Source organism: Rattus rattus, chromosome 2 (genome assembly GCF_011064425.1).
Source record: "Rattus rattus isolate New Zealand chromosome 2, Rrattus_CSIRO_v1, whole genome shotgun sequence".
NCBI lineage: Eukaryota > Metazoa > Chordata > Mammalia > Rodentia > Muridae > Rattus > Rattus rattus.
The window spans coordinates 155,342,093-155,364,580 of record NC_046155.1 but is presented as its reverse complement, the minus strand read 5'-3'; the positions used below and the strand labels follow the sequence as shown (position 1 = coordinate 155,364,580).

Genomic DNA, 22,488 nt, shown 5'->3' with positions numbered 1-22,488 from the left:
ACCATCTGTCACTATGGGTCTGCCCCCTCTAGGTCTCTGCCCAACTCTCTCTGGGGACTGGGTCTCTCTCTCCATCCATCATCACTGCAGACCACACTGAAGAACAGGATTCTCTGGGCCCTAGTAAGCAGGAAGGCGGGGGGGGGGGAGGACAGGACATATGCACGTGTGAGGGAAGTCCTCAGCTTCTCCAGATCAACCTAGTATTGTAGTATTGTAGGATCATGTCCACTCTTGGGAGACACAGGGAGAGGCTGGGCTGGGCTGGGACAGGGCAGCTGCATGAGCACAGAGAGAGGGCAGGGTACTGGGAGGAAATGGGCTCAAACCTTGGGCTGTGACTACGTCGTGGGGGCCAGGCAAGCTCAGTCTAGCCCAGTGCACCTGAGTGGCTCTCAGGCCTGCCCTTCCCTGTTACATTTCCCCTTCTCTCTATATTTCCTGCCTCATTTCCACTTCCGCTGTCTCTGCCTCTCGTCCATCCCCAGTCCCTTCGTCTCTCCCATGTACTTGCTGCTCCCACGTGATCCCACATGCTTTACCGTGGTCCAAACTGCCCCTTCCCTCCATTACATTTGCAGTTCTCTCATTTTAATCATGTGTGTGTGGAGCATGTATGTGTACTGTTTGTGAGTGTGTGTGAGAGTGCGTGTGTGCATATGGAAGCCAGGAACACACGTGAGCTGTCTTCCTCTCTCGCTCTCGAGCTTGTGTTTTATAACATGATTGATCAAGTTTATTTGTTTTATATGTGTGAGTGTGTGAGTGTGTATATGTGCAAGCATGTATGACACTGCATGAGCTCGGAGGTCAGGACACAGGTTGCAGGTGTCAGTTCACTCCTTCTACCATATAGATCATGGGATTGAACTCAGATCACGATGCTTGGCTGCAAGAGCCCCTACCAACTGAGATGCTTCACTGCCTGTATCTTTTTTCTTTAATCATCTTAATAAAATAATCCTGTATATGAGTGTTTTGCTTATGTGTGTGTCTGTGCACTATGAACTAGAGCTACAGACACTTGTGAGCCAGCAGGTTTGTGATAGGAATTGAACCCAGGTCCTCTGAAAATGCAGTCAGTGCTCTTAACCACTGAGCCACCATCTGTCTAGCCATCTTCTGCCCCTATTTTTTGAGACAGGAGCTCATATATTCAGCATAGCGGGGTCCCAGGCAGCACTAGAGATCATCATGTCCCTGTGTCCTCAGCTGGGAATTGCAGGCACGTGCGCCACTCAACCTGATTGGCATCTGAGTTCCTAAGGTCAAAGTCAGGTGCCCACACTAGTGCAGTAAGCTCGTTACCTGCTGAGCCATCTCACACCCTGGTGTCCCTGCCTTTCCCATTCTGTGTCTGCGTCTCCCTCCCTCTCCTTCCAGTACTTTCCTGCTCTCTCTGCTATCCACCCTCTCTTTCCCCATCCATTTCTCTTCTCATTCTCCCTGTTGTCCAGATCCCCTGCCCGCTCTTTCTCGCTCATCTCTGCCTCTTCCCTTGCAAAACAAGGTGAGGCTGGGTCAGCACAGCCTGGATGCTGATGAAGACACTGGCCAGTACGTCCCTGTCCCACATTCCATCCCATACCCACTCTACAACATGAGCCTCCGAATGCCCACGTTTCTCAGCCCGGATGCTGACAACAGCCACGGCCTGATGCTGCTTCAGCTGAGGGAGCCAGGCAACACCTCAGAGGCTGTGAGGGTGACTGAGGAGCCCACTGAGGAGGCTAAGCTGCCTGGCATTGAGCTGGTGCAGCACCAGGCCAGATAAGTGTATGCCTGGGTCACACCCTGTAACCTGGAGCAGGAAATATGGTTCTGGAGGAACAAGCAACTGAGCTTCTCTGCTGCTGCCATGGTTGGGTTCTCTCAGCCCACAGCTCTAAGTGCAAAGATGCTGCAGTGTGTGGACCTCACCCTCATGTCCAGTGATGTCAGTAAGGATCCTTATTCACAGAGGTGACAGAATTCATGCTGTGTGCTGGACACCAGGAAGGCTGCAGAGATACCTGCATGGTGAGCAGCCCCAACCCCAGGTCGCTGAGACGAGACATGGAGACAACCAGAGTGAAGGAAACTGATTTTACCTGAGGCCCAGCCAGCATCTCCTCAGATGCTTAGGCTCCATAGCCCATCAGCACCCTGCCCCACAGTGTGTCACAGCCTCCTCTGCTCCAGTCCTGTCCCCTCTCCTTCCCAAGCCACCCATGTCTCTCACTCTTCCACATCCAGGCTTCTCAGCCTGTGAACACCTTTTCTTATGGATCTCCATGGTGCCTATGACCATCCTAGGTCCTGGGCAGCCAACAGTTAGCATAGCACAGCCCCTCCCTCCCAGAGCAACATCATGGGGGTGTGGGGAATGCTGCATGGCTCTTGCTGGGCCAGCATTTCTACTCACCACAGACAGAGAAGACAACACACCAGGTCATCCATCTTGGCGAGCTCATGAGTTGTTAGATTAGCCTCAGGAGCACGGAAGGCAACTGCATCATCAAAGAGCCTGCCCCAGGACAGCACTTAGGAAAGCTGCACCTCCTGAGTCTCCTGCACAACTCAAGCCGTTCCCCTCAAGACCCTCCTGTCCTGAGGGGCCTCCTGAACCCCATGCTCATGCCAGGAGGGGGATTTGGATGTGGAGAACACAGATCCAGAAAAAGGGGCAGCCATAAGCACCGAGCACAACTCAGGCGTGATGGGATAGAATTTAAGGTGGTGGAGACTTGAGGCAGACAAGAGGCCTGAGATGGTGGGAGGGTCACTGTGGTAGGAGGGAATGTTGTGTGCAAGGTCAGAAGAGGCAGCACCTGACACAGGGGTGCAGGGTACTTGGAACTAGGGGGGAGCAGAGGGGGAGGCAGGTACCAGGTCCTCAGGGGAGAGGCTAGAGGACTTAGGGGAACCAAGGCTCTTGTGACTAAATAAGTGTCAACAGACAGAGTGTGAACGGGGCTCAGAGCACAGGGGATGGCCCTGTCTGCAGGGCCTCAGCTGAGCCACATGGGACAGGAGAAGGAACAAGTGGAGGGAGAGGAGGAGGGAAAAGCAGAAAAGAGGGAAGAAGAGAAAAGGAGAAATACCACACAATTCGTTATTTGCCATGGACTAGGCAGGATGTCAACTGTCTGATTTCAGATCAGAAAGCTTCCCAGGGCGCTCCATGTGTGAGCTGGTCCCCATCCCTGGAAAACACTTGATTTGTTACACTGACCAGGCACAGGCTGTCAGCATCCATTACAGTCTCCACTCCACAGACACATATTTTCATGAAAATCCTTGTGACAAGGGCCATACCTGCAGCAAACAGGAATCTTCCAGATTGTTCATCCCAGGAGAACAGCACAGTCAGTGGTGTGGTCTTCACAGCAATGAGGACAGTGTGCAGTGACCCAGGACTGTGAACCATCAAGACAGAGCAGCAGAAACACGGGGAGTCTGGGCTAAAGGGGGTAATAGGAGCTGTGAAGCCATACAGGGTGTCCAGAGACACAGGGAGACAGGAAGGCCCTCTCCAATGAAGATGAAAATCAAGGTGTCTGGGGTTGGGATCTGTGCTGGACCTACCAGGATCCCACTGAACACAGATTAACCTTCTCTGATCCTCTCTGCCTGGCCCCTTGCCTCCATCACTGTCTGCCACGGTCTCTAAGGTTCAGTCCTGTGAGTGAGAGTCTCAGCCTCCACCTGACTCTTGTCTCACATCTTCTCCAACTCTCACCTTCTAAGGACACTGAGGGTTCCTGGAATCTGATCTAGCAGGTTGGTGTATGAATACTGGGTCTCTACGGTCTGGGTCTGCAATTCTGAAACTCTATAATGAAAGGGGTTTTTTGGCAGGGGAAGGGATGATCCTGGACTCTCTTTATCTAGCACTGTGAATATGTCTGAATACACACACATTCGCATGCACACACACACACACACACACACACACACACACACACGGTGACTAACCCTATGAATCTTAAATGTACCATGTTCCCTTGATGAAAATAATCACTTTCACAGAGCAGGTCCTGTATTTCGGGCATTATCATTCACACACAAACACAGAACTCCCCTGTACCCTTAAAAACAATGGGCATCTCACAGATTAAGTAGAACAGTGTGGACAAAGTAATTCTTCAAAGACTGAGAAATGACCTGTTGAATGCCAGAGGTCAGATTGGCATGGACTTGATGTGCCGCAGACCCACATGCCTGGGATGAGGAATTCTGTCTCTCACTCACAAAGCTCTTTGGACCCATAAAGCCCTTTCATGGAGATTTGGAACTGCAGACTCAGCCCCAGAGATCCAACATCTAAGGACACATTAGATCACATTCCAACTGACTCTGAGACACAGGGTTGTGGCCTCAGTATATGTCAGGATACCTGCCCCACCCTGGGCAAACTTTTTGAGACTCTCTCCTTGCACATCCAGACTCTATGTGCCCAATATTTGCTTATGGGACATGAGACATTCAAATTTACACTGGAGACTGAATTAGATCTAATTTTGCATCCAAAGATGTCTCAGTGTTGCATATTAATATGTGCATATGAACATGCGTGTTGTGATTATTGAAGCTACACTGTGAGCACAGCTATCATCCACAGTGATACGCTAGCTGTGCCCATGGATCCTCAGCTGCTATGGTCATAGCCATGCTGTCCTGGTTAGGATTACTATGGCTGTGATGAAAGACAACGACCAAACCTCTCAGATGACTCTAGCTTATGTCAAGTTAAAACTAGACAGCATGGAGAGAAGGGGACAGAAGCCATCAATGCCTGTAGGACAGACCATGGAGAAGGGAAATGTTGAGGAGGACCCTGCTCTTATGGACGGTGACACACTTCTGAGGGCTATAGCCACTGGGTCTCAACCCAAACTGAAGGTGATCTCGAGGACATTGGCAGCTTGAACCTCACACTCACCTCAAACATGTCCCCTCCTGAATGCTCTCTGGGGACTGCAGTTCCTGCAATAGAAAGTTAGGCTCTGCATCCTGGCATAAAGCACTCAGACAGGAAGTTCTCACTGCCTGGGAAGCATTGGGGAAGACAAGAGCCCACGGTCCTGGATCCTGGGGCAGACAGGCGCTTGTACCCAGCCTACACCTTCAAATGCTCTTCACATTTTTGCACAAGATTATCCTTCCTTCAGCAACCCTATAGTCCAGGCCCCAGCCCTCAATCCCTCAGACCCAAAGTTCCAGGCCCAGGATCCTCTCTCTCAATCCCAGGGGTCCACACACAAGCCCTCATCCCTTAGACCCAGGGACCTAGACCCCAGCTCTCCTACAGAGAACCATGGGCCCAGACTTCAGCCTATTCCCTCAGACACAGGACAATTTCCAGCACTTGTTCCTCTGACACAAGGGTCAAGGCAGCTCCCCCTTCCCTCTGATAGAAGAAAAGACTTCCTGGTGCCACCTAGTGGCTAATCCCTCTAAGTGCAAAACCGACTTTTATTCCACTTTGCTCAGCACAACAGAAGCCCTGTTCTAGGCTCTGTGGTGCTGCTTCACACCAGGGCCTCTCACACTCACTCACCTCTCCCATGCCTCCAGTTCCTCAACTGTAAACAGGGTTGTGGTCGAGGGGCTTTAGGGATACAAGAACAGGATGGCATGTCTGTCAGATTAAAAAGAAACAGCCAGGGATGGTGGTGAGCATCTTTAATCCCAGCACTTGGGAAGCAGGGAGAGGGAGGTAGATTTCTAAGTTGGGGTCAGCCTGGTCTAGAGACTGAGTTCCAGGACAGCCAGGGCTACACAGAAAATCCTTGTGTGGAAAAAACAAAAAGAAAGTAAGAATCAAAAACAAAATGTCTTCTTCCACTGTCTCTATCCACTCCCATGAGCTCTGTGCCCAGATATTGTAACTCAGCACTGACTCCCAGCCAGCAGGAACCTCAGTCACCAATGTTGCTGGAGAGGGGACTTATTGCTCCTGCCTCTTAAATGAGGAAAACACGGCACAGAAAGACTGAGTGAGATGCCCAAAGGCAGGAGGCATTATGTGTCTGGGCAGGATTTGAACTCAGTACCTTGCTCCAGATCAAATGCCTTAATCATATATGCTAGCTGGTTTTTAACCGTTAGCCTGATTTTATGATTTGCATACATACTTCACAGGCATTACCTCACTGTATCCCAGTGAGGTCTGCACCTTCCCATCAGCCCAACGTAAGACTCTCACAGCCAAGCAAGACTGCTTCACAACCAAGGAGCAACCCTGGAACCAAAATTTTAGCCTCTGTCTATACCTTGGAGACTGGACCAATCTTCTCCTGAGCAGCCCGTTTGTGGGCGAGAAGCCTAACACTGTCACTTGCTATGCAAACTAAATGTTAATTTAGAGTTTCAGAAGAAAACTTCATGTGGGAGGCAGCAGAAGCATTGTCCTTAGGGGTGTGTCTTAAAAGAGGAGCAGGTACGCCAGGGTCTTCACATTACTCACTAACAAACAAAAGGTGAGGATGTAGCTTAGTCAGTAGGATCTCACGTTGCGTGCACAAAGCCCTGTGCAATCCCCATTAGACATAAACCAGGCATGGTGATACACCCGGGAGAGTAGCAGCAAGAGAATGAGAAAAAAAGATCATGGCCATCCTTGGCTATGTAGCAAGTGCAAGTCTAGCCTAGACTACATAAGACCCTGTGATTAAATGGGGAGATGAATTGTTGGTAAAGTACTAGCTGCACAAACATAAGGCCCCGAATATCATCCCGAGCACCCACATAAAAGTGGGGCACATGTGGAATGAATGTACTAAAGAGATCTGGCAGGAGGAACTCTGAGGGCCAATCAGGCTAAATGCACAGGCATAACGCTGGGTTCAATGAAACATCCTGTCTCAGACAATAAGATGGAGAAGGATAGAGACATCCAAGGCCAACCTCTACCCTCTGGGATTGTGCACACACAAAAGCACAGGCATGCACGCACGCACGCGCACACACACACACACGCATGCATGCACACATGCAGTGAGGGTGGAGGAGGGAAGGAGAGAAAGATGAGTGCACACACAGGAACATACACATAAACTCTCGCACATGCATATAGACTCATACACATGTGTAAATAAATCTTTTCTTCTCCTGTTGTAATGGTTGTCACTGAAGTTTATTGCCTTAGTCTCCTAACTTAGCTCTAGTCCTGGAAGCTTCTAACCTCCATGCAATGTTACCAAGGTCTACAATATTTTCAGCCTCTGAGACTTCATGCTGAAAACGCTCACTCTTTCCTGTTTGCTCTGAACTCTGACTGCCTGGTTCAACTCAGCTGTTCTGACTCAGAATTCCTCTCCATACTAACCAATCTGTGCTCTCTCTCTCTCTCTCTCTCTCTCTCTCTCTCTCTCTCTCTCTCTCTCTCTCTCTCTCTCTTCTGTGAGATTCTTTCAAACATGTGTGTTTCCTCCTACAAACTAACTTGACTGTCATCGTTTGGAATTAAAAGTTTGTATTAAGGGTGTGTCTAAATTCCAGCCAGAGGGTTGAGCCACACCACAATTAGAAACAGGGATTTTCAGTAAAAAATAAAATCGTGGGGTTCACAATGTAATCAAATACATATACACCATGATATTAGAAACTAATTAAGTTAATGGATGGAGTCTGAGCTGGGCTCTGTGAATCCAGTTAGAGTCTCTGAATGCACCCTTGACTGAACGGGCGAAGAGCGGGGGTTGGGAGGTCAGGTTCCCTCAACTGAGACGTCTGCTTTCCCTGAGCACCAGGACTCACAGGCATTGTCTCCAGCAGAGACTCCTCCAAAGCCTGCACCTCCAGACTGTAAGTCAGGGCCCTTGTCCAGGGTTGATAGAAACATCACAGAAGGGCTGTGAGCCCGGGAGGGTGTGGAGACCAAGTGGGGATGAACGGAGTGGACAGACTGCAGGGTGAGAAGGCAGAGAGAAGGCTGGGGTGAATCTTTACAGAGCAGTAAAAGATTAGAATGTGAAGCCAGATGGAGAAAGCAGAAATGTGGGGACCTGTCTGAGGGAGAAGCTAACAGTAAGTGGTTGTGGTGGGGGAACCACAAAGGGGAAGAAGTTAGTGAATGAAAAAAGAAATAAAAGGAGGACATGATTGATCCTAAGTGTGGTGGAGGAGAAGGTTTATTGTAGATATGAGGGACCATAAGATTCAGAGAGGACAGAGCTGGCAGACTGAGCTAGATCATGAGAGGAGAGGGAGGAGGAGATGAGAGCCAGGTTCCAAGAGACCAAATGGGCGAAAAAATGGTAACCAGAACGGCTGAGGTTATATAGGGAGGAAGGGCAGGGTACCCCAGCTTTGAGGACCCTATAACAGGCAGGACCTGAGAGGCACCTGAGGAAAACCTGACAGCCAGCATCAGCTTGGAGACATTAATACTCACTCCAGGTTTGAGACCTAACTAACGATGAGGACAGCAGGAGGATGCAGGGCAAGCTAAAGAGAGTTCCAGGGGGAGAAATGAGTCAGGGAGGGGAGTACTAGGAAGCCGGGGCCTGCAGAAGACCAAAGGTCTGCATAGAGAGAAGTCCTGAGTTTTCATAACTGATCCATGGGAGCTGATCAAAGAAAGACTCCTCAAGAGCTGAAAGGGAAAGTAAGAACGGGAAGAGAAGGAAAGAGGGGACAAAGGGAAGAGAGAGAAGGGGAGGGGAAGAGAGGAGAAGAGGAGGAGGCAGAGGAAGATGAGGGAAGAAGGGTGGAGAGGAGGAAGATGGAGGCAGGACAAAGAAATAGAAAGAAAACTGGGAGGTGGGGAGGAGAGGAGAAAAGGGGGAAGGGGAGGCAGAGGAGGCTCTGGGGAGGAGGCACAGGAGGTGCACAGAGTGGGAGCCAGGGGAGGAGGAAAAACAACACACCCAGCCTAAGGCTCAAGGACTTCTGTGTTGGCCAAGGTTCCCAAGAGGTTTGCTGCAACCAGCTTGGGGCAGGCAGGAGGACATGCAGATGACATCACCTCTAGGGGGGCAGGGCAAGCACACTCCCAAAGCCCACACCCTGGACTGTAGTTGACAAGGTGTGAGAGCTCCTAGGTTGTCCCTTTGTGTGTCTTAGAGGCAGGATGTGCCTGGGACCCTCACAGTAATGTGTCCTACAGGAAAGCTTAGTTCAAGCTCCTCCTCCAGATCCATCAGGAGCCCTCAGTATAGCCACCAGGGTGTTCCAAAGAAGTGGCTGGAAGCTGGGAGTGTGAACTGTGGACTCCCCTCCCCTTGGCCTTCTGCATAGCTTTTGCCCCTATCTGAGCTTCATTTTCTCTCTATTAAGGAAGCCCAGGCACCATCTCCCAAGAAGACACAGGGATCTGAGGGCAGACAGCAGTGAGCAGCAGCCCGAGTCCCACAGGAAAATGACACAGATGAAGCTCATCTCAGCGTGAAGCTGGGCAACGCTGAGTGTGAACGTGGCAAAGAGACACGTGGACATGAGAGACTTCTAGAACAGCTTAACCTAGGGCGTCCAGAGTGTCTGTAGGTCTAGCATGGAGACCTGAAATGGGGATTCTGGAGGATCTGAAGCACCAGGGTTCCAGAGTGCCTGGAGTCAGGTGATTCCAGACAACTCTAACGCCTTGGGCTCTGGAGTTTCTGAGGATACAAGTAGACAAAATACTCTAGAGTCTGAAAGCCCATGTTCTAAAGATATGTTTCCTGTATGTACAGGGGGACTGAGCCAGTCCTTCAGGTTTGTCCCATAAAGCCAACAGCTTCCCAGACCTAGACAGGGACAGAGCTTGTAACTGATGTCATGCTTGGCTGTGTGACCTCAGCTTAGTCCCTCCTGCTCTAAGGAACTTCTCATTATGGTGGTTCTAGGGAATTATTCAAGGCCCTCTGGGGGTTCTGACACACAACTTTCTGTTACTCTAGTGCCTGGTGATCCCATGTCTCTAGCCTCACGGGCACCTGCACTGGTACACAAGTTCACATACGAAGCACACACACAAAAACTAAAATAAAATAAATGAAACTCCCTAAGTCACTTTGGGGAGATATGCAGACTTGATATCTGGTCTCCATGTGTACATGGGCATGTGTGTTCAAATTTAATATATTTTAATGAATAAAACTAAAATTAGTCAAGCAGATGGTAGTAATGCACACCTTTAATCCCAGCACGTGGGAGGCAGAGGTAGGAAGATCTCTGAGTCTAAGACCAGCCTATTCTAACGAGTGAGTTCCAGGGTAGCCAGGGCTACACAGAGAAACTCTGACTTGAAAACAAAACAAAAGAATTAAACTCACACTCTAGACTTTAGGTCATGACAACCAGATCCAAGACCTTCCCAGTCCATTTGCTAACAGAAATCCACATGCAAGGTGGCATGGTGGCACACACCTGTCATCCCAGCCTTTGGGAGGCTGAGGCAGAAGGATCTCAAGTCCACACTCAGATCAGCAAGACCCCGTCTCATAACAACAGAAAGAACCAAAGCTCCAAAAGTCTCTCTGGGGTCTGAGAAGCACGACGTTAACAGTCGGCGTCCACAGCTAACAAAAAGCTCTGGCTCTGTGCTACACTGTCCTCTGGTTTTTGCTCTTTCTCTCCTGTCCCCTCCCTCTGAGGGAACTGCCCCTGGGTGGAATTTCTCCTTGCAGACTCAGACAATGCCTTCAGACTAATAAATGCTCATTAGAAGCACCTAGTCTCACATCCCACCAGTCACCATGGCGTCCAGACTGTAAACCTGACCCTCCACTGCCTTGCATTCTCCACTCTACCCAGCCCTACCCCGAGACCCAGGCTGGGCTAGGAGCTTATAAATTCAGGCTTTCAGGTGTCTGCTCCCTTCTGGCATCCCAGCTGCCCTGGATGTCACTGGAGGATGCAGAGGGGTGAGATCTTTGAGAGAGAACTTCGGAAAGTGGGTGGGATCTAAGAGGGGACCCTACAAATGCCTTGGTGTCCAGGAGGCAAATACTACCCTGGATGATCAGGGGTCAAGGGTTTGGGGTCATCTGTGACCTTTTCCTGTTGCTTCAAATTGAATTTGAACCAAGAGAATGTCTTGAAGTTTCTAGACAGAACCTATGCTGATGGGGGAGGAAGGGACAGGGTGAACTGGGAGGATGTCCCTGAAAACAGTTGCCATGGAGCCAAGAACATGGTCAGCAGTTACCACAGGTCAAGTCAGTTCAGAACAACCTCTCTTACATGTCTCACGCTGGGCAGAGCTGCGGACAGGAGGGTCTGACCTGACTCCGACCTCCTCAAGATAAGGAGTGGGGAGCATCCTGGTCTCAGTATCTGTAGGCACTGCTACCATGCAGGGGCAGGACAGACGCCATAGAATCTTGATGACATCGCCTCTGGATTACCATGTCTTGGTCTTCCAAGGCTTGCATAGTCTTTCAGGATGAGTTGAAAGAGTAAATAGCAAGATGAGAAGGACTTGAATTCACTCCCCCAAACTTCCTGAGGTCTCTCCATGGGCCAGACTCTAACACTGTGTGGAACCTGGGAATCTAGGGTCAGTCTGGAGGGATCTGCTTAGAAGGAGCTCTCAGTCTGATGAGGAGACACCACAGAGAGTCTGAGAAGGGAAGGGGACAGAGAAGGTCAAGAGTTGGGACAAGCTGTGCAGTCTGGGTGTGAAAATGCAGGCTGAAGTCCAGCACTGGCTATGCCTAGGGCAAGGTCACAGAGACCCAGCTGGGCAGGTTGGAAGAGGAGGAGGAAGTTCAGCCTCTCTAACTCCTGCTGAGGACATGGGACTTTATTTAGGGGCTATCAGAAGTCCATGGGAGGCTTGACAGGAGAACGGAGTGCTCATCTCTGCTGTAGAAAGTCCCTGGAGAAGGCAGCTGGGGTAGTGAAAGCCTGTCATTCAACACCTGAGATCTAAGGCATGAAGGTGGAGAGTTCAAGGCTAACCTGGGTAATTAGTGAGAACCTTTCTCAAAATGAATTGTAAAAAGAGGGCTGAGGATTTAACTTGGGGGTAGAGGGCATTTCTAGAATCCACCAGTAAGAAGCAAGGGGTGAGTGAGGCTCAGTGCAGTTATCCAGCTTAGAGCAGAAGAAAGGAAAGAAAGAAGGGAAGGAGGGAGATAAGCTCTCTAGGGATTTGAGTATGGGGCAGACTACAGAATACTAGACTAAATGGGAATCATGGGAAACTGGATAGAATCCTTATACAGGTCCATGGGAATGAGAGAGACCCAGAGGCTATTGAATAACACTAGGGCCTGACAATTCTGGAAGGGCACAGAGGACCCTCCAGGGACCAGGAAGGAACAGAGGTGGAGGCTGCAAGAGACGGAAGGCAGATCAGTAAAAGTAGATCTCTCAGTCAAGCATCGTGCTGTACAACTGTCCTCTCAATAGTCAGGAGGCTGAGACTGGAGGATCATGAGTTTGAGGCCTAGCCTGGGACATGTAGAAAAACACTGTGACAAAAGACAAAAGAAAAGTGTCCTACACAGGGTGATGGTCTAAGAAGGGTGATGGGGACAGATGGATCCAGCCTTTCCCCAGTTTTTGTCATGATCCTCAGATCACTAAGACCTGGACCTTCCTCTACTCTGTGAATTCTCTTTGCTTTCATCTTGCTGGTGTCTGCAGGTGAGGGGCACTAAAGTTAGGTACTGGTCTGATCAAAGAGGGTGCCACTTTCCCCAAAGTATCTGCACCCTGGGACCTGCCAGCTCACACTTTCCCCAAGACCCCTATTCCCATTTCCATCTAAGCCACCAGCTAAATGTCCCTGAATTCTCAATCCTGAGTCACCAGAAGTTCTAGGCCACCTGAGCCCTTGAACCTGAGTTCCCAGGATGGTCTTTCTTGCCCTGTAACCTTGGGGAAACTCTTCTACCTCTCTGGGCCTTGAGAGCTTTATAGCTACGACAGTCATGGTGAATTCTCAACCACATCATGTAGGTGACACATGTGATAAACAATGAGGGTGGTTGAGACACCAAGAGCTAAGGACCTAGGTTTGAATCCTGTGGCTACCAGTTCCCCAACACTGCAAGTCTAGTTTCCCAACCCTAGGAAGGAGGCAAGTATCCCCCCTAAGAATTCAGTGTGGTTCTCTATGAGGTGTGTGAGCATGATGGGACAATTTGGACACTCCAGGCACAGCTATTCCCACACAGGGACCATGTGAGCCAGAGGGCTTGGGGCAAGCCCAGTGGATACAGCACTTGCTGTGGAAGCATGGGTGTCTGCATTTAGATCCCCAATACCCACATGGAAAGCCCAGATGCATGCCTGTAAAACAGAGCTGGGAGGTAGAGACAGGGGGATCCCTGGGGCATGCTGGACATCCAGTCCAGCCAGTCTCAAAGCTCCATGTTTAGTGAGAAAACCTGTCCCCCAAAATAAGGTCGGAACTTTGAGATGACACAAATGGTACCTTCTGTCAGGCCTGAATAATGGAGACCCACACTGTGGAAGAACGACCACTATTGCCGTCATTTACTAAGGAACAGGTTGTCAGCAGGGATGGCACATAAACCAAGGTCACGCTGAGTGACAGGCCAAACACAGACCAACCTCTGTCACACATCTTGTGGAAATTTTCAATGTAACCTGATGCTTTCTGCCCTGCAGAAATCTGGAGGGGTGTCCATTAATGATCCTCCTGTTCCCCACATGACCTCTGCCCAGGGCTCTCAGCCTTCCCCATGGTGGCCAAGCCTCCCCTTGGGCTCTCCCTGGGCTCTGCCTCAGCTGTGTGCTGCACCCAGCCAGAGCCTCCACCCTCCTCCAGCTGGGACCGGCCGGGTGCAGCTCAATGCCCAGCTGTTCAGCCAGTGCCCTCCTCCACAGGGCGACCTCACCCTTCCTCTGTTAAGCCCCTCAACTGCCACATCAGCACTCCCACAGCCTCTCAGGTCCTCAGCTCTATTCCTGACCTTGGAAGGTAGAGGACAGAGTGTAGACTTGAACTTGGAGGAGTCCGGCAAGAACATTGCTCAAGTGTCTGATAGTGTGTGTGTGTGTGTGTGTGTGTGTGTGTGTGTGTGTGTCTGTCTCTCTCTCTCTGTCTCTCTCTGTCTCTCTCTGTCTCTCTCTGTCTCTCTGTCTGTCTCTGTCTCTCTGTCTCTCTGTCTCTGTCTCTGTCTCTCTGTCTGTCTCTCTATATATATATACATGTCTCTCTGTGTGTCTGTGTGTGTGTGTGTGTGTGTGTGTGTGTGTGTGTGTGTGTGTGTGTGTTTTGCTGTCCACAGGCAGGAGCAAACCCCCCCATTCCTTGTGAACTTCAAAGAGTGTCCTTAAACTTTTGTGGTCCTGTCTCCCAACCCCCGTCTGTGCTCTCCTGCCAGGCGTCCTTCACCTTGATATCTCAGCTCTGTATCTGAATGTGTTCTGGGTTGGTGGAGAACTGTCCCTATCTGAGTATTCACCCTATAGGTGAGTGTCTGGGTCCCTGAGCTCTACAAAATGGCTGTGGGTAAAACACATTTTTTCATTGTGTGCCATATCTTTAGCCCTCCATTTTTTTCTTTTCCTTTCTTTTGTTTGAGACAGGGTCTCTCACAGACCTTTGCACTAGCTGGTCAGCCAGCCCTGGGATCCAACTGTCTCCCCTGCCCCAGGCTCCAGCACTAGGGTTTGAAGGCATGTGCTCCACACCTGACTTTTTATGTGGGTGTGGGTGTTTCCCCTGGATGTATGACTTAGTATCACACGTGTGTAGTGCACATGAAAGTCAGAATATGGCCTTGGAATTGAAATTACAGATGGTTCTGAACCGCCTTGTTAGTGCTGGGAATCAAACCCGGGTCCCATTCAAGAATGGTCAGGGCTCTTAGTCAGTGAGACATCTCTCTATTTCTTACACAGCCAAGACAAATTTGCCTAGGGATGGTGCCCACAGTGGGCTGGATCCTATTGGACCAGCAATCAAGACAACTTCCCACAGACATGCACAGGGCAACCTCTCAATTAAGACACCTCCGATGATCCTGATCTGTGTCAAGTTGGAAGACTGAATTCAGACAGAATAGGACAAGTAGGGCTCCTTGAATTTTCTTTGCTTTGGGGCAGAGACAATTCTGTGTTTGAGTGTGGATGAAGTTCAGGATCAGTTAGAATCATGGTGAGGTTGAAAGTGGGATAGAGATGGGGGCATGGAACAGATTATATGGTCTGGGAAGGCATGGAGGGGGGGAGTTTGTTTTGACTCAGGATGGGGAGGATATTGTGGTTGGCATTGGATGGCGTGGGTTTGTGGGAGGGGTAAAGAATAAGCAAAGGTGGGAGTTGGGTTGTGTTTACGAAGCACAGGTTTAGACTGGCTTTCGATCAGGATGATACATGGAATTTGGAGAGCATCTGACTTGAACTGAGTGGGGCTGGGTACTGAACATGGAGGACCGAGTTCTCTTGGTTTGTGTTGAATCAGAGGAGGCTTGGATTGGTTTGGGTTAGTGTTTGAGTTTCCTGGGCTGGGTTGGCTGGGGATTTCATTGATGAAAAGTCGTGGTTGGTTAGAGTAAGGGGGACAGTGGGTTGGGGGTAACTCGGTTGGTTGGTAGAGTTACCTGGCTTCCATCTCCAGCACCACAGACAACAGGCAGGGCGGTGCACACCTGTCGCCCCAGCACTCAGGGGATTGAGACAGGAGGAGCAGGTGTGCATCCTCTCACTACATGGAATGAAATATTGAAGAAAACCTCTCCCAGTATCCATAGGATAACTCTGGAGGACCGTGGTCTGGGGGGGTGCCCTGCAGGGCATTGTATCCTGGGGTGATGTCCCCTGTGATACTACCACCAAGCCTGGAGTCTACACAAAAGTCTGCAGCTACATAGAGAGGATCTGGAAAAATATGAGAAGGAACTGACTCATTGGCCCACCACTTACAACCCTCAAGGACCACCTCGGACTCTGACTAAGAATCCGCAGTAGTAGGCCACTCCTACTGCAAGGGGCTGGCCATCATGGACATGTGCTCAACCACCTAACCAATGACTACATCTTCCTTCTCCCATGTCCTTTTCTTCTCATGATCCCTGCCTGAAACCCCAAGCCAAGGAACTTCCAGGCCTGCCTATCTCTCTTCTGCCTACAGGCTGTAGGCATCTTTATTAACCAATCACGGATAACTTGGGGGCAGGGTTTGTACAACAAAAGCTGGTACATGAGGATCTATTGGTCTTCAATCAACCAGATCTTGGGGTACAGAATTTAGCATTGAATATAAGCAACACTAGACCAACCCCATACAGGGCATGATGGGAAATGAATGGGGAACTAGGATACAAAGTCTACTGTTGCATGTTACCCAAAGACCCCTTCCTTGGGAGATGGTACACGGCTTCAGGTATGGCTTTGCTCATTTGAATTAGATGTGGAATCAGGGATCAAAGGTGTGACCTCACTCATCCTTGGTGTTCCCATCTGTGACCTAAGTGACCACAGCACATGTCTCCTAGGGTGTCTGTGAGGATTAAATGAGCTGTGCATCTTAGCCGATCAGAACTGTGTCTTTTACTTTGCCCACACTCATGAGCTTTAGTCCCCCCAATAAGAGGACCTAAATCTAGATTTCCAAGATCCACCATTAGGTCTAGGATTCCTGGTGGCCAAGCCAGTAAGGGAAATGTTCTCTTTGCCTTGGTTGCGTTGGTGACACACAATCCAGGCTTGGACACGGTGAGCTGCCTTGCTGATTGCATCCAGGTCTCAGGGTTGAAGCCTGTGGCTTTACCATCAAGGATACAGGAGTCCAGTTTCTGATTCTCCTCAGAGACCCCAACCTGTGATTCTTAGGATCACTGAATGTTGAAACCCTTGATATTGATCAATGAAATCAACAGATTTTGAATAATATTTTTTATTGCAGCTCTTTATTGTGTGGGTGAGAGTGGCTGTCACAGGACATGTTTCGAGAGTTGGCTTCCTTCTGCCACTCAGGAGTGAATTTAAAGGACGTCAGGCTTGGTAGCAGACACCTTACCCACTGAGCCATCTGGCCAACCTCTAAATATTTACTTATATATTTATTCCCTCCTGTCAGTCAAGGATGACCGTGAACTTCTGATCCTCCTGCCTCCACATCACACATGCTGGTTCTACAAGCTTGCACCACCTCACCTGGTTTTACACAGTTCTGTGGCTCAAACCCAGGGCCTCGTGCATTCTAGGCAATGAGTCCACCACTTGGCCTGCATCCCAATCCCACCCATCCCCACACACACTTCCTTAAGAAGACAAGGTCTCATGCAGCCTGACCTAGAACTTGTTCTGTAGCTGAGCTGACCTTGAACTTCTGATCCTCCTGCCTCCACTTCCCAAGTGCTGAGGTAACAGGTGTGACCACCATGCAGGGGCAGTGGGGAAAATCTTGCCGAGAGAAGGGGATTAGTCCAGATCTTTGGGCTTTTGAAGGATGGGACCTTGGGTACCCTTACCTAGGAAACAAGAAAAAGTCATTGTGACTCCAACACTGTTCAGGGCGTGTGACACTCCCCAGGTATAACCTGAATTCTCATATTCTAGAACCAAAGAGTGGTCAGGCGTGGTAATGTGCACCATAACTTCTATTTATCTTATTTTATTTTATTGCTTTGTTTTGAGACAGCTCTTTATAAAACCTTGGCTGTCCAGAAACTCACTATGTAGACAAGGTTGGTCTACATCACAGATTATTAGAGCCTAGAATCACAGAGATCCGCCTTCCTCTGGCTTCAAAATGCTGGGATTAAAGGTGTTCACCACTATAACCAGCTCCCAAACTTCTAATAGGAACAATAAAATCAGTGATCCAGAGTCTAAGTCCAAAAAGGAAATATTTTTGGCATTCTCAACAAATAGACTCATATCTGAGGGGAGCTTGCAGCCTTCTTGGCTGTCACTGGTGCAAAGAATTTGTTCTAATGGCTGGTTTCTGAGGGTATTCTTGGTCTTGAGGTACAGGACATTCCTTAGAGCTGTGTGTTGGGGGTCACTTGCTCCTCAACCAACCTATCGCACTGCTTCACTGTCACTTCTAACCTTGCCATCTGGCTATGATCCCCAGAACTTAAACAGCCCCAAGAGTAGCAGGCCCTGCCCCACCCAATCTCAGCCCTGAGAAGGTATCCCGGGTGACCTAGGGTCTACTGGGCAGCAGATGCAACAGGGCCCTCCCCTCCCACAACCATGAGGATGTTAGCACAGAATACACCTCAGTCAGCAAAGGCAGGGCCTTGGCCAGCATCTGGGTGCCAACAGGGCAGGGGCGGGGCTGGGGGAGAACGAGGAGTTTTTAAAGGCTCCCCAAGGACACTCCTCAGCTCCAAGATCACCACCTGCTGCCCCTGGACACCTGATACCATGTGGTTCCTGATCCTGTTCCTCGCCCTGTCCCTGGGACAGATTGGTGAGACAGGGGGAGAAGCTGGAGGGGTCAGAGCCCTGACTCTCATGCTGCCTTTGGCCCTTTCCCCTCTCCCCTGGCCCCAGCTACATTCTAAAGCACCACCTGCTCCTCCCTCTCTCCCTCTGCACACTGCCAAGTCCCTCACAGTCCTCTCCCTCATACCAGGCCCCTGTTCCATCCAATTTTCCAGAACTTTCTCCTCTTCCTTAGCCACCTGATCATCTCTGGACTTCTCCAGTCTTTCCAAAGAATCTTTCCAACCCCTGATGAACATTAGGACCTCGGTTGTCCCTCTATTTTGTTCTTTTCCCTAGAGCCTAAGAATCCAACTCCTGAGTCAGGAGGTTGCCCAAATCCCACACTATGGGCAGTTTCCTTTACATAAATTGGCTGTCCGGAAGGCCTCAGGGGACGTCTACTCTTTCCACCTTGGTGTTACAGGTGCACACTGCCACACCTGACCTCTTACCTGGGTTCTGGGGAGTTCAGCTCGGGTCCTAATACTGCAGCAACCAAACCATCTCTGCACAGCTCTTGGGAATAAGCACTGAGCTAGTGTCTCTGGCCCATGACAATCCTCCTGCCTCAGCCTTCTCTGTGCTGGAATTACAGATATATGATTGCCAAGATTCCCTGTTTCCTAACTCTGTGCTTTGGCCGATTCTTCCCTCCCATGCCACCCACCCTCAGCCACAGGTCCCTTGTGTTTCTAGCCCCACCAGCTCCTGTCCTGTCTCTCTGGAACCCCACTGCATAGCTCTAGTTCCCATTCTGTGCAGGACATCCCAAGACCCCAACACCTAACCCTAGCACCCACACCACCTGGGTCCTCCTCTCTGCCTCACAGTGGTCTGACTTGTTTAACTCCTTTTCCACCCCTGTGCTGTCTTGAGGCTGCCTCCAAGAGAACCCTGAACCTCACCAACACCCTGACCATTTGCCCTCGCCCACTCCGTGGGAAGCAGAACCGTTCCCTCACATCCCCCAGAGTCTCCTTCTCCCACTGCTTGTCCAGGCTCAAACTATGTTCTTAGGGAGCCCCACCCTCTTAGGTATCATCACCACAGACCCTAACAGGAGCCCACACCTAAGCCTCAACCCTGCCCCTTTGATCTGGAAACCCCTCATTCTCTCCCATCCCACCTGGCCACTTAGTGCCCAATCCAGGAAACCCCAAGTCATCCTAGAGCTCCCATTTCTGGATTCATTTATTCACTCAAATCTACTTATCGGGGGCCTCACCCTTTCCAGAGTTCTCTAAACCCAACCAAGGCCCTGATGTCTTCTCAAGCCTTGGAGTCTTTAAATTCAAAGCCTCTTGGCCTCCTTTCACTCTCATTGGACTTAGAATGGACTGGAATATTCTCCCCCACACTCTCTCTCTCTCTCTCTCTCTCCTCTCTCTCTCTCTCTCTCTCTCTCTCTCCTGCCATTCCTTAACTCATACCTGATTTCTGCTTCAGGAGTTATCTCTATCCTCACAGCATTGATCTCCCTACATAGGACCAGCCACACTTGAGTCCCTTCCCCACATCTTCTGGCCATGTCCCAGCCCTGCCTAACTGTGTCCCCCAACACTACAACCATACCCCCTATCTGTGCCAACCATAACCCCACCCCCGTGCACCTGTTACAGATGCTGCACCTCCTGGCCAGTCTCGGGTTGTTGGAGGATATAACTGTGAGAAGAATTCCCAACCCTGGCAAGTGGCTGTCATCAATGAGATACCTCTGCGGGGGTGTCCTGATAGACCCCAGCTGGGTGATCACGGCTGCCCACTGCTATAGCGAGTGAGTAAGGGAGGGGACAGGAATGACTCCAGGACAGGCTCTGTTACTGAAGGGCAGGAGGGTGGGACTGGCTCAAAGTCAAAAGAGGTCCAGCTGGGCTGAAGAGGTCCATGACCTCTTGGGTCTGTGTTTGCTCCTCTCTCCATGCTTGTGTTCAAGTCCTGGTTCTTTTTTTTTTTTTTTCTGCCTTATTGTTCATATGTCTCCTGCCTGTATTCACATCTGAGTGTCTCTGTGGTCATCTGTCACTGTGTGTCTCCTATTTGGGTCTAGGACCATCTCAGTCTTGGTCTGGGTCTCATGTGTCCTCTTTTATTACTACTGACAATACTGGAGAACAGGCCTAAAGGTCCCTGAGGATACAAAGTCATGTCCGTGACTGTAGGGTGTCCCTGAATGTAGGGTGTGAGAGAATTCCTCACTTTCGTCAGAGAAGCTCGGCCTTTAGGAACTTCTGTCCACTCACAGGACACAGGGAAGGGCTGGTCAGAGCTGGATCTGGGTGAGGTAACTGAGTACAGAGGGAGAGCAGGATGCTGGTGTGGGGGAGGGGAGTTAGGGGAGGGGAGCTCAGACTTGGGCTGTGGGCCAGGCCTTACCCACTGGGGAAGTTCAGCCCAGTTCCAGCTGCACCTGAGCAGCTCTCAGGCCCTCCCCCTCCTCCATGCTCCCTCCTCCCTTGTTCTGTCTCTGTCTCTGTCTCTATTTCTCTAAATGTGTTTGTATGTGTGTGTGTGACTGTCCGTGTGTGTGTATGAGACTTTCTGTGTGCATGTTTGTGTGTGTGTGTGTTTCTGTCTGACTCTCTTCTTTCCTTCCTCACTCCGTCCCCCCTTTTTTCCCTGTACTCTGCCCAATCTCCCGGTTGCCTCTTCTCATTCACTCCATCTCCTTCCCTGCCTCAGCAATTACCATGGTTTTGCTGGGCAAAACAACCTATTGAAGATGAACCCTTTGCAGCACCGGCTTGTCAGCAAAGCTTCCCACCCTGACTTTAAAACCATTCCTCATGAAGAACCACACCCGAAAACCTGGGACTACAGCAATGACCTGATGCTGCTCCACCTCAGCGAGCCTGCTGACATCACAGATGGGGTGAAGGTCATCGATCTGCCCACGGAGGAGCCCAAGGTGGGGAGCACCTGCCTTGTCTCAGGCTGGGGCAGCACCAACCCCTCTGAGTGTAAGTCTGGGCTAGGAAACATAGCTGGGTGTGAGGGAGAGGCAGAGAGGACCTGGCTGGGGTCTGCTCACCACTCTCTTGTCTCCTGGTCCACAGGGGAATTCCCTGATGACCTCCAGTGTGTGAACATCCACCTACTGTCTAATGAGAAGTGCATCGAAGCCTACAAATGGAAGGTGACAGATCTGATGCTGTGTGCAGGAGAGTTGGAAGGAGGCAAAGACACTTGCAGGGTGAGACAGCCCCTCCCTGCAGTGAGGTGAAGGGCTGAGAGAGGGAACTGAGGTTCTCCATTCCCACTTCCACACCCTGTCTAAGCAGATGCTTGGCTTCCTTCCTTATGGAAGTGATGTGAGCTGGGAGGGGAGGATCCTGCAGCTGGTACTATTCCTCCTCATTGACTTGGCTTCAGGGACTGGCCTGTCCACCCCTCACTCCCTGTAAGAGATGGCCTCCCAAGAGCAGGGTTCCCTCCCCTACGGGCCAGAGCTGCCTCTTAGATGCCCCCTGCCTTCCTCCTTCTGAAATCAGTTCCAAGTTGACGAGTAGAACCCAACTGCCAATTCCTTCTTACTCATGTCCCTCTCCTTTCAGGGTGACTCAGGAGGCCCCCTCATCTGTGATGGTGAGCTCCAAGGCATCACATCATGGGGCTCTGTCCCATGTGGTGAACCCAATAAGCCAGGCATCTACACCAAACTTATTAAGTTCACCTCCTGGATAAAAGAAGTTATGAAGAAAAACCCCTGAGTGTCACACTGTCCCCTGGTCTCAATAAAACCCACCATGCAGCACACGTGTTCAAGTTCTGATTCTCTCTCACCTTCTGGAGGCTCGAGCTGGGAGTCCACCCAGCTAAGGTCAGGACTTCCAAAGCAGATCCGCAAGGGATAGGGGTCCATGTATGGTTGGATAAAGGGATGGGGTTGAGACAAAGGCAGACAAAAGGCTCAGACCAAGTCAGGGATGGCATAGGGGTCTATTCTGGCACTGAACATGTGCAGATCTCAAAGTTTAGTAAAGTTAGACACACCTGAAAGGTCAACACCATCTAGACCCAACCCTACACGAAAAGTGGAAGAGTTGACAAGCAGTTGGACACTGAATACTTAGACTGCTGGCCTGTTTTTTTATTTGTTTGTTTGTTTGTTTGAGAAGTGGAAGCCAGGAGAGAGGCAGGGATGTTATATTAATTAAGCAT

The 22,488-nt window shown here is 50.3% G+C and overlaps 1 pseudogene; it reads left to right on the top strand.

Annotated features, from left to right (window-relative positions):
• The first annotated feature begins 18,267 nt into the window (after positions 1 to 18,267).
• LOC116894353 lies at positions 18,268 to 22,056 on the top strand (annotated as a pseudogene).
• The last annotated feature ends 432 nt before the right edge of the window (positions 22,057 to 22,488 follow it).